The sequence below is a fragment of the Astatotilapia calliptera genome, chromosome 20 (genome assembly GCF_964374335.1).
Source record: "Astatotilapia calliptera chromosome 20, fAstCal68.1, whole genome shotgun sequence".
Taxonomy (NCBI): Eukaryota; Metazoa; Chordata; class Actinopteri; order Cichliformes; family Cichlidae; genus Astatotilapia; species Astatotilapia calliptera.
Window position 1 is genome coordinate 17,221,780 of NC_137441.1, and position 9,168 is coordinate 17,230,947.

At 39.4% G+C, this 9,168-nt stretch overlaps 1 pseudogene across 1 annotated transcript; it reads right to left on the reverse strand.

Moving 5' to 3' along the window:
• Positions 1-2,642: 2,642 nt before the first annotated feature.
• LOC145422947 (uncharacterized) lies at positions 2,643-8,528 on the reverse strand (annotated as a pseudogene). The gene is made up of 11 exons (XR_013904103.1): positions 8,488-8,528; positions 7,465-7,562; positions 7,170-7,304; positions 6,780-6,928; positions 6,543-6,679; positions 6,355-6,448; positions 6,099-6,219; positions 5,762-5,980; positions 5,498-5,681; positions 5,138-5,262; positions 2,643-4,966 (listed from the first exon to the last, which is right to left on the reverse strand). The product of XR_013904103.1 is annotated as an uncharacterized LOC145422947 (transcript).
• Positions 8,529-9,168: the final 640 nt, after the last annotated feature.

Genomic DNA, 9,168 nt, shown 5'->3' on the forward strand with positions numbered 1-9,168 from the left:
CTCTTCCACACTGTTTTTCTTTCCCTCTTTCTTTCTCCCTTTTCTTTTCTCCAGTCAAGTCTGTTCCGTATTTAGCAAGTGAAAATAAAATAAAATAAACAATAAAAGGTGAATCAAATAGACCGTTACGGCAAGGCTGGGATGGTCCATTTGGTAAAGCAAATCCATTGGGCATCTTTCTTCGCCTTAAGACAATAATTCTGATGGCAAAAGAGCCAAATGGGACAGGGGAAAGAAAGAAAGAAAAAAAAAGACAATGGTTTACAGCCAATCAGAACGCAGAACACAATGTGCTGTAAAAAAAAAAAGAAAAGAAAGAAAAAGCATGCAAAGGCCACAAAAGGTGATCCGCGTTATCGCGAGGGACCACTGTATTTTGATTCTGCATTCTAGAAATAGATTAAAAATGCATAGTTTACAAGGTGCAAATCACTGAGTACACTCAGGACCAGGAAGGTCAGACTAGGGAGAAAACATATAAAATACCTGAAATAAAACTGAATAACATCTTTAGATAGATGAAATGTTGTATCAAAAAGAATGGCTCATGATTCAAAGCATGCCACATAATCTGTCTAACATAGAGCCCACAGTAGAGCGGGCCCACTACTGTTTGTTGTGACAGCTGATAGAAGCAACTGGATGAATTCTGACATGTTCAGGACTACAGTCTATCAGCCAAAACTGCTCACACTGTGCTTCACAGTGCAAATGGATAATGACCCAAAGCATACTTCAAGAGCATCTCAGGAAATAGGATATTCTTCCACGGACATGTCAGTTAACTGATCTCAAGCCAAAAAAGTCTGTTTTTACAAAACTGAATGCAGAAAGAACCACAAACAGGTGTGCTGGAGCAACACAAGAGACAAAACCAGAGGTCACAAAAGTACACACATTACTGTGGAGGAAATGCAAAGGTGCTGGTCTTAAACAGTTTTAGCCATCCTGTCCTGCACACTGGCCTCTCCCTAAAGGACAGCTGCTTTCATAAATGGGCTCAATGGTCTCTACATAGTCTGCAGAATGGAACGCTCAGCAGGTGTGAGCCTGTTTGAAAAAATATGAAAGAAATGAATAAGAACAGAAAATGTCAGACATGATCTAACCCATAACTGGGCAGCTACTGCCAAAACTGTCTGACTCTAAAAGAAAACCTGTCATGGTCTGACCAGCCCTGCTGGGCGACCTGATTGTTTATGTTTGTTTTTATTTTGATGGAGCCGCGCTTCCCCGGAGGCGGGTCCGCCGGTCCTGTTGTAGCTCAGTTCGGAGTTTCTGCACACCGGCGATTGCACTTGCTAGGGAGTTAGAGATCCCATTAATTGCACTACAGGAACCTTCAAGAGTTTCAGCCTTGAATGGGAAATTACTAGCCGAAGTGACACACCGTACTCAGGAGATCCAATTGATACTCTCCGGCAACCATGTTGAGAAGATCGGTCTGCTTTTATTCAAAGCCCCTGAAACTCCTCTGGTATTAGGTTATCCATGGCTACAGCAGCACAACCCCCAGATTGACTGGCTGCGTGACAGGATGGAGTGTTAAATGCCACGAGCAATGTTTAAAGTCGTGTGGATGAGTGGAAGACAGCATTCAACACTCACCTGGGGCATTTTGAGTATCTCGTTATGCCATTTGGCCTCATCAACGTTCCAGCTGTGTTCCAGGCCATGGTGAATGATGTCCTTCGGGACTTCATTAACCACTTTGGTTTTGTCTATCTACACAGCAAAAACTGTAGTGTTGAATCAACTCCCACAGAGTTGATTTTAACATTTTTTCAGGGTTTATATAGCTCCACACTCTACAGAGTTGAATTAACATTTTCAAAATAGTTAATTATTTAACACTTTGTCAGAGTTCCTTCTTTAAAACTGGGTTAAATTAACACTGAGCAAATTATTATTAACACCATGTCTGAGTTAATTTTTAACTCACCAAACTGGGTTAAATTAACACTACACAGATTGAAAAATAACACTACTTTAACTCTTTAATCTTTTATTAAGGTAGTTTTAATCCCTAAAAGAACTATTTATGTAATAGATTAACATAACTTTTTAACGACAACAAGTACAATCATGAGAATAATTTCAAGAAAACTGTACATTGTCCAAAAACATTTATTATCATGCTTCTTTTTCCCAGAAAGTGAATCAAAACATAATAAATGAAGATATAATGTACAAACTTTCATCTGCAGCACTGTATGAGTTTTGAATATCAAATGGTCTGTGACATTTGAGTTCAGTTATTTTTATGACACACCGTTCTTCAGTTTGTACTACTTTGAATGCATGGTGATGTTCATCAAAGTTTTCAGTAAAGAGTTTGTGTGTCAACAAAAAAAATGTCATTTTCAACCATAAGTGTATCAATTATTTGACAAAAGACTGGCATGTCTTCCTCCATTGTACTGCAAACAACGAGTCCAGCTTTGTACTCTACACCATCAATTTTAACCCAACTTGTTGAGAAAACATCTTTTGATAATAGCATTTCACTATTGACCACACTTTCACCTCTTAAAGAAAATGATTTAATTGGCCCAAACTCCTTCTGTTTAAGAGAAAAGGTTTCCCAGTGATAAGCAATGGCCATCTGATGCCGTTTAGCAAGCGATTTGGTGAGGTTTTTGAAATAATCTTTGAACAACTTGTGCTTAGCTTCAAACCTCATACTCCACATATACAGTAAAGGGCCAATTTTTCGAATACAGGATGGGTAATGAATCATAAAATGATGCTTAGGAATCAAGTTTCTGTGTGGATACGTGTGCTTAAATAGTTTGTGGTGGTCAATAATCAAATTCTTCAAATATATAGTCATTCCCAGAGTGAGACAAGGTGAAAAAACAATGTTCATTATTTGAAGTAACAACAATAACAAATTCCAGTGTCTGTTCCCTGCAGGAATAATGTCACCAAACAAAAGTGGGATGTTTTTCACAAGACAGAATGTCTGGATAGAGTTCAAACCAATGCTATTGCCAGCACTGTCCAATATGATTTTAGTGGGCCGGTTTTTTCTTTCTAAAAATCCATAGTCAAAACCATAAATCCTAGAAAGCAAGTTCTGTTCTGATATGAAGTGTTGCATAAGATACTCAAAAAGCAATTTGACCTCATACTGAGCCACACCTTCAAGAAGGTCATGCATTATATCAAATGAGTAGTTATTGCAAATATGGTAATACTGCAATGAATTGAGTGCAGAATTTCTTTTCAACCCATACAGTGACTTCAATTTAGGATCTTCCCGAAGAGACTGGCAATGTATGTCAAACAAATCTTTCCCACGAAGAATAATTTTAGGATCATCCTCACTGTACACCATTTGACAATCATTCTTCTCAATCAAACAAAGGCGACAGAAATGACGGCTACTGAACGACTCATTAAAACCAAGAATTGAGTGCATCCCTAGGTTATCTCCAGTGATCTGTGATATTGTGCCATATACCTGCTCATCAGAAAATGGAAGACTTAGCCCTTGGCTTTCCAGTTTTTTGACATCATTTATCAGTGGTTCCAGTATAACATCAAAACCATACTTTTGCAGATCTGGTGTGTGGAAAAGTGACACTAAATGAATGTTCATCAAAATGGAATTAAATTTTGGGGGCAAGTTTCTTATAACAAAATAAATACAGCCAATTTTGTGAATTCCGCGTTTAGAGCCAAGAGGATTGGCTGTTTCAAAGTCATCATAGTATAGCTGAATTTGTAATGCATGCCTTTTGGCTGAAAACAAAGGGTGAGTTTTAAAGTAACTTCCATCACAAAAGTCATGATAAGCATCAGGCTCTGAGCTACACTCTCTCTGCAGGAAAACACAAATCTCTGGATTTCTAAACATGAACTTCAAAGACTCCAAAATAGGTACATATATAAAAGTATCCTTCACAGGTACTTGATCATAAGTACCAAACTTCTGATTTCGCCTGATGTCATACCTCACTCCAAGTGTTATTTCTCTAGGTTCTACAACTCCCCATTTTAGATTGAAGTATTTATTTCGTTTCCATTCTGTGTTCAGATTGGTGAAAGGGTTTTCAAAATTTTCAAAACATTCATTTATTAAAGATATGCTGGAGTCCTTTGTGGGTAACGCAGAAAGAATGGCCTGCTTTGCTTCTGAGCGAAGCTCACTTGTTAATTCCTCCAAATCGCCTACAAGTGAGGATACTAAACTGTTAGAAAGGCCACTACCCTGCAGTTTGGCCACAATGGATGCACAGATTTCTTTGGATGAATCCCTTGTAAGTACTGAATCAATGCTCACTGGAACACTGGAAGAACTAGACTCTGGAAGAACACTGGGAGAACTGTGAGGAAGATAAGAGGAATTAAACTGGTCCTCCAAAGCAGGTGAAACTGTGTCATTAGAAAAAGAAGCAATGGCTGAAGTTCGATCATTGTGGTCAACATTGCTGTGAAAACTGAGGTGCTTCCTAAAGCCTGCATAAGTTTGGAACTGAAGCCTGCAGCCTGGCTGCCAACAACATAACTTAAACTTAGGTCCAGGATAATAACCATGTTCACCTCTTAAATGTGAAATCAGCTGCTGACTGCTGAGATAAGCTCTCTTACACAAAAAACATGTCAGCATTTTAATGATTTTTACTTAGGTTGTGAGAAGAATTTCCTGGTTAAGGATTTTGGCTCTCAAGTCACGCACTCTTGGGGACTCCTTCATTTTCCCCATATCAATATTGTATACTGTTGTCTGCAGAAATGTGTAGAAATTCACAAGTGCAGCATCATAAGACACATTGAACACAAAATGAGCTTTAAAAAGCTCATCAAATGCCCCAAGGGAGCGGCTGGCCTGGCAGGGGATGAGACGCTTGTCTATGGCAACATAGAAGCTGTCGACCTTCCTCTTCTGGCGCCCAACAGCCAGGAGGTATGGCTGCTGACTCTGCTGATTCTGGAGATGCTCTTCCAAACTGCAGCAAGACTGGAGTTGAGACAAAGATACTGAGCATTAGACACAGGAGCAAGTCAGAGATAATAGCATCACAGAAATGAGTATGTAAACCTCCTTTGTAAGCTCAACTGTAATTTGTTTCATTCACCTCTTAACCAGTGACATGACAACTTATGACAAAAACTATAAATATTAAATTACCTTATGAAAGACTACAAGTCTCTCAACAGCATCAGAGGCGCTGATTTTTTGATACTTTGGTCCTCCTGGGGGTGGCGGAAGTAGATGTAACAGTAACAACAGGGAGGCCATGTCTTGGTCAAAGGCTGCAGCCAAAGAGTCACAAGAATCAATTGACAGCAAATCTTTCAAATTCAATTTTTAAGGAGAACTAGAAACACTTCCTAAGAAAGTTGAAATGTGCTGTCATAAACATTAAACTAACAGCTAAAGAAAACTGATGAAGCAAAGCTAACAGGTGAATGAATTGGTATTTATTAATAGAATCCTGATGCTATTGAACTTTAACTGCTTATAGCAAATCATATTTAACAAACTCACTTGCTGCCTCATCAAGATCACTTCCTGGTGGACTCTCTGCTGACTGCACCAATTGACGCAACTCTACTGTTGAGGTGAGCTGCTTGGCCTCTTTGATGATTTGATACCTAAAGATTGGATCCCATTTCTGAAGCAGCCTGGTAGATATCTCATCATCAAACAGGAGAGTGAAGTCTTGATTCACCTTTAAGAAAGAAAATCTACTACTGCCACATTCATCTTGAAATTTAAAGTGATATTAAAAATTCCACTGAATATTCTCACCAATCCTCTTGTATCCAAGAATCTTGGGAAGATAGACAGGATATCAAGACTTTTGTCAGGATCATTGATGACCTTCTGACGATGCTGAAAGGTCTCTCTCATCTTCTGGAAAAATCAAGGAAGTGTCGGATGTATGTTTCAGCAAAGAGATGGCCTCCTGGCAAGCATCTCCATCAAGCTGCATGTCGACATTAATGGGCCTTTGGTAATTTGGGCCCCCTGAAGAAAAACACACAAACATAAAAGCATAGGTGCTGATCAGATAGGTAAATGAAAACAAAATAGTATCTAATGTAAATGAGCACATTATCTAGTTTGTGGACACTTAATTTCTTACCTCCTTGAGTAAAGCCAGTGGAGCTACTTGGTGGTGCAGATCCTCTTCTAGTCTTTCTCTGTATCGTTTTCAAACGCCAAGAAATGTATCCAGTGCTGCTTGCAGCATCATAGAAGTGTTCCTAAAATGTAAATACATTCAAAAATAATGTGTTGTCAATCTGAAAATTTTTAGAACTTAAATGTCAACACACACAAATCCCAATGATGCACAGCATGAAAATTATGTAAACAAAGTGCAATAGTAGTGACTATACATAGCCTTTCTTGGAGTATGGGTCTTTCAGGGATGGGAACAATGTCACTACCCCTAGCGCGTACTGTTCTCTAACAGCTTTGGTGGGGAGGTGCCTGAAAAACGATTTTAAATTAACATGCTTAAGTAATGGCAAAATAGTAACTTGTATTTAAAAAAAAATAAAATGCACAAATAGAACACACATACCCATGGCAATCAATCATGTGAGCCACTATTATATTGACCATTTTTCTTCTGGTAGCATCTGTTAGAGTTTGTGTTGTGTGATATTCCTGGAGAACCTCTTCACCACCTGAATTGGTTCCAAGTACACCTTCAATTAACTTGAGAAAAAAAAAGATGCAAAAAGTGAGGAATAGCTTTTCTACATATTAAGAATAATGAAGTAGAAAAAATACTATGAGAACTGAGTTTTGTCACAACCTTTTTAGCAGATGCTGCATCAACAGTACCCTCAACTCTTGTTTTCTTCCTGGGACCCTCATCTAGAAGTATAGTTGATGTACTTGCATTTGAGCTGAAGCTTGAGTCAGAACAATCAGATGCAGAAGACAAGGAGTAATCAGAAAATTCTAAAAGGAAAAAAACAACATTATTCTGTAAGGTGTAGAAAAACAAATCTGGCTGCAGATTTTTAACTAACAAGGCAACATCACACTGCAGACCTGACTCATTTAAATTAACTGATCTCAATGTTCAAACAGCTGATTGGTCAAATTGTGTGCTCCTGATTATTTGGAACAACCAGCAGCCACGCAGCCACACAGCCCTTCCCCATGTCTGGTGTTGAGCTTGCCCCTTTAAATTTCTCACCATCACTTGAGAAAACTGTTAGGACCACAGTGCCTTGGCTGATAAGATCACTGAAAATCACTTCATCAACTTCTGTCCCTGTTGCATCTTTGTACACTACTTTTGCATCAGGTGGCAGGCAAAATCTCTCGATGACTGGAAAAAATAAGATATATCTGAGTGCACCTTTTAAGTAAACTGTTCTTGCCTCACATTCACTAAAGTGATACACCACTGTATGATTCAAGAGACTTGGCGAAACGCCCTACAAAAAATTCTGTCCCCCCAACTAAAATTAGGTAAGATATAAACAAACCTTTTTCATGAAACTGCATAAACTCAAAACGCCCATCAACCTCTTCCAACTTCACATACTTCTGCTGTTGGCAGTATCGAACCTGGACCAGCATTTTACTGGGATAAAATAATAACAAAGATGGCATAGTATTTGACATTTAGAGCAATTCAAGCACAAATGATTAAAACACTGACATATACCGTACATGGTGATTAATACTGACCATGCGTTTGAATTTCACTGCAATAACATTTAATGTTATCAAATAAACCTGTGTCTGTCCATGCAGGAGTCCAATTGATACATAACACAATACAAAATACACGTTAATCTATGGTGTAGTTTACACCAGACACGGAGTGCTACGAAGCGATTGTTTCGGTATCTGGTCTATTTTTTGCGTGGGCCACGCATGTTCCGCAGGAAGTTACACCAAGACACACAAGACAATCCAGGCAATTTTGAAGATAAAAGCTATTCTCCAAAATAAAATACTGCGATTGACAAATGCGATCAGATTTGTGTATGAAAAGAGACAATAGAGATGAAAATGAACACATAGCAAAGGAGGGGACAGCCTAACTGACTATGTTTGGGGCGGGTGTCTCAAAGGGAGAAGAGAGTGAGACAGAGAGAGAGACAGATTAGAGACAAGTCAGCGATGAACGATGTCAAAGTAAAAGCAGGAGTGACTAAAACAAGCTCTCTTCAATTATTTTGGGATGTTATTTACTTATCAATTGTGAAAAAATTACTCTGAATAAACAGAGAAGCAAAAACGCTCATGAACTGGCGTGGAGAAAGACGTGTCTGTGTGAACAGGGGAAAAGCTGAACGTGGCGCGGCGCTTCCACGTGCAGTGTCTACCGTCACTTACGAGTAAAAAGACATTAACATTAGCATTAGAGGCTAAATAGAATTTTCGACACATCTCCTCCTCTATTAAAGCTCGTTTTCAGCAACCGAACACCAAGAAACATCAAGAAAACCTCACTGCGCCGATAGAATACCGTGAATTTTATATAAGTTTGAATAACTTACCGTTTGTGTAAAATACTCCAAGCAGCACGGCAGGCATCCACCACGGTCCAACCAGCAGAAGCACATGGAAAATCGGCCCGGCAGAGCAAACTATTAATTGATCCACGGGTTTACCTGGGCAGAAGCCCAGGTGCCTACCAAGTTAAATAACTCTCTTCAGAGTTCATTTGCTTGGACTTGAATAACACTGTTTAATAACTCCAACACTGAACACTATTTGAATCAGAATGTGTTAAAATGACACTTTGAGAGTGGAAATCAACTCTAACATCTTTAACCCTGAAATTTTAACACTCCAGTTTTTGCTGTGTAGACGACATCCTCATTTTCTCAAAAACCCGTGCAGAACACATTAAACACGTGCGTCTGGTGCTGTAGCGGCTACTAGAGAATTGACTGTTTGAAGGGAGAAAAATGTGAGTTCCATGTGCAGCCTGTCTCTTTTTTGGGCTTTATTGTGGAACAGGAGCAGCTGAGGGCGGATCCTGCAAAGGTTAAGGCGGTGGTGGAGTGGCCGGAACGGCAAAGCGGTCCAGAAGTTCCTGGGGTTTGCTAACTTTTACCGACGGTTTATCCGCAATTTCAGTAAAGTGGTGTCCCCTTTAACTCACCTCACCTCTCCCAAACAGCAGTTCCTGTGGTCACCGGCGGCGCAGCAGGCCTTCGACCAGCTGAAACGCC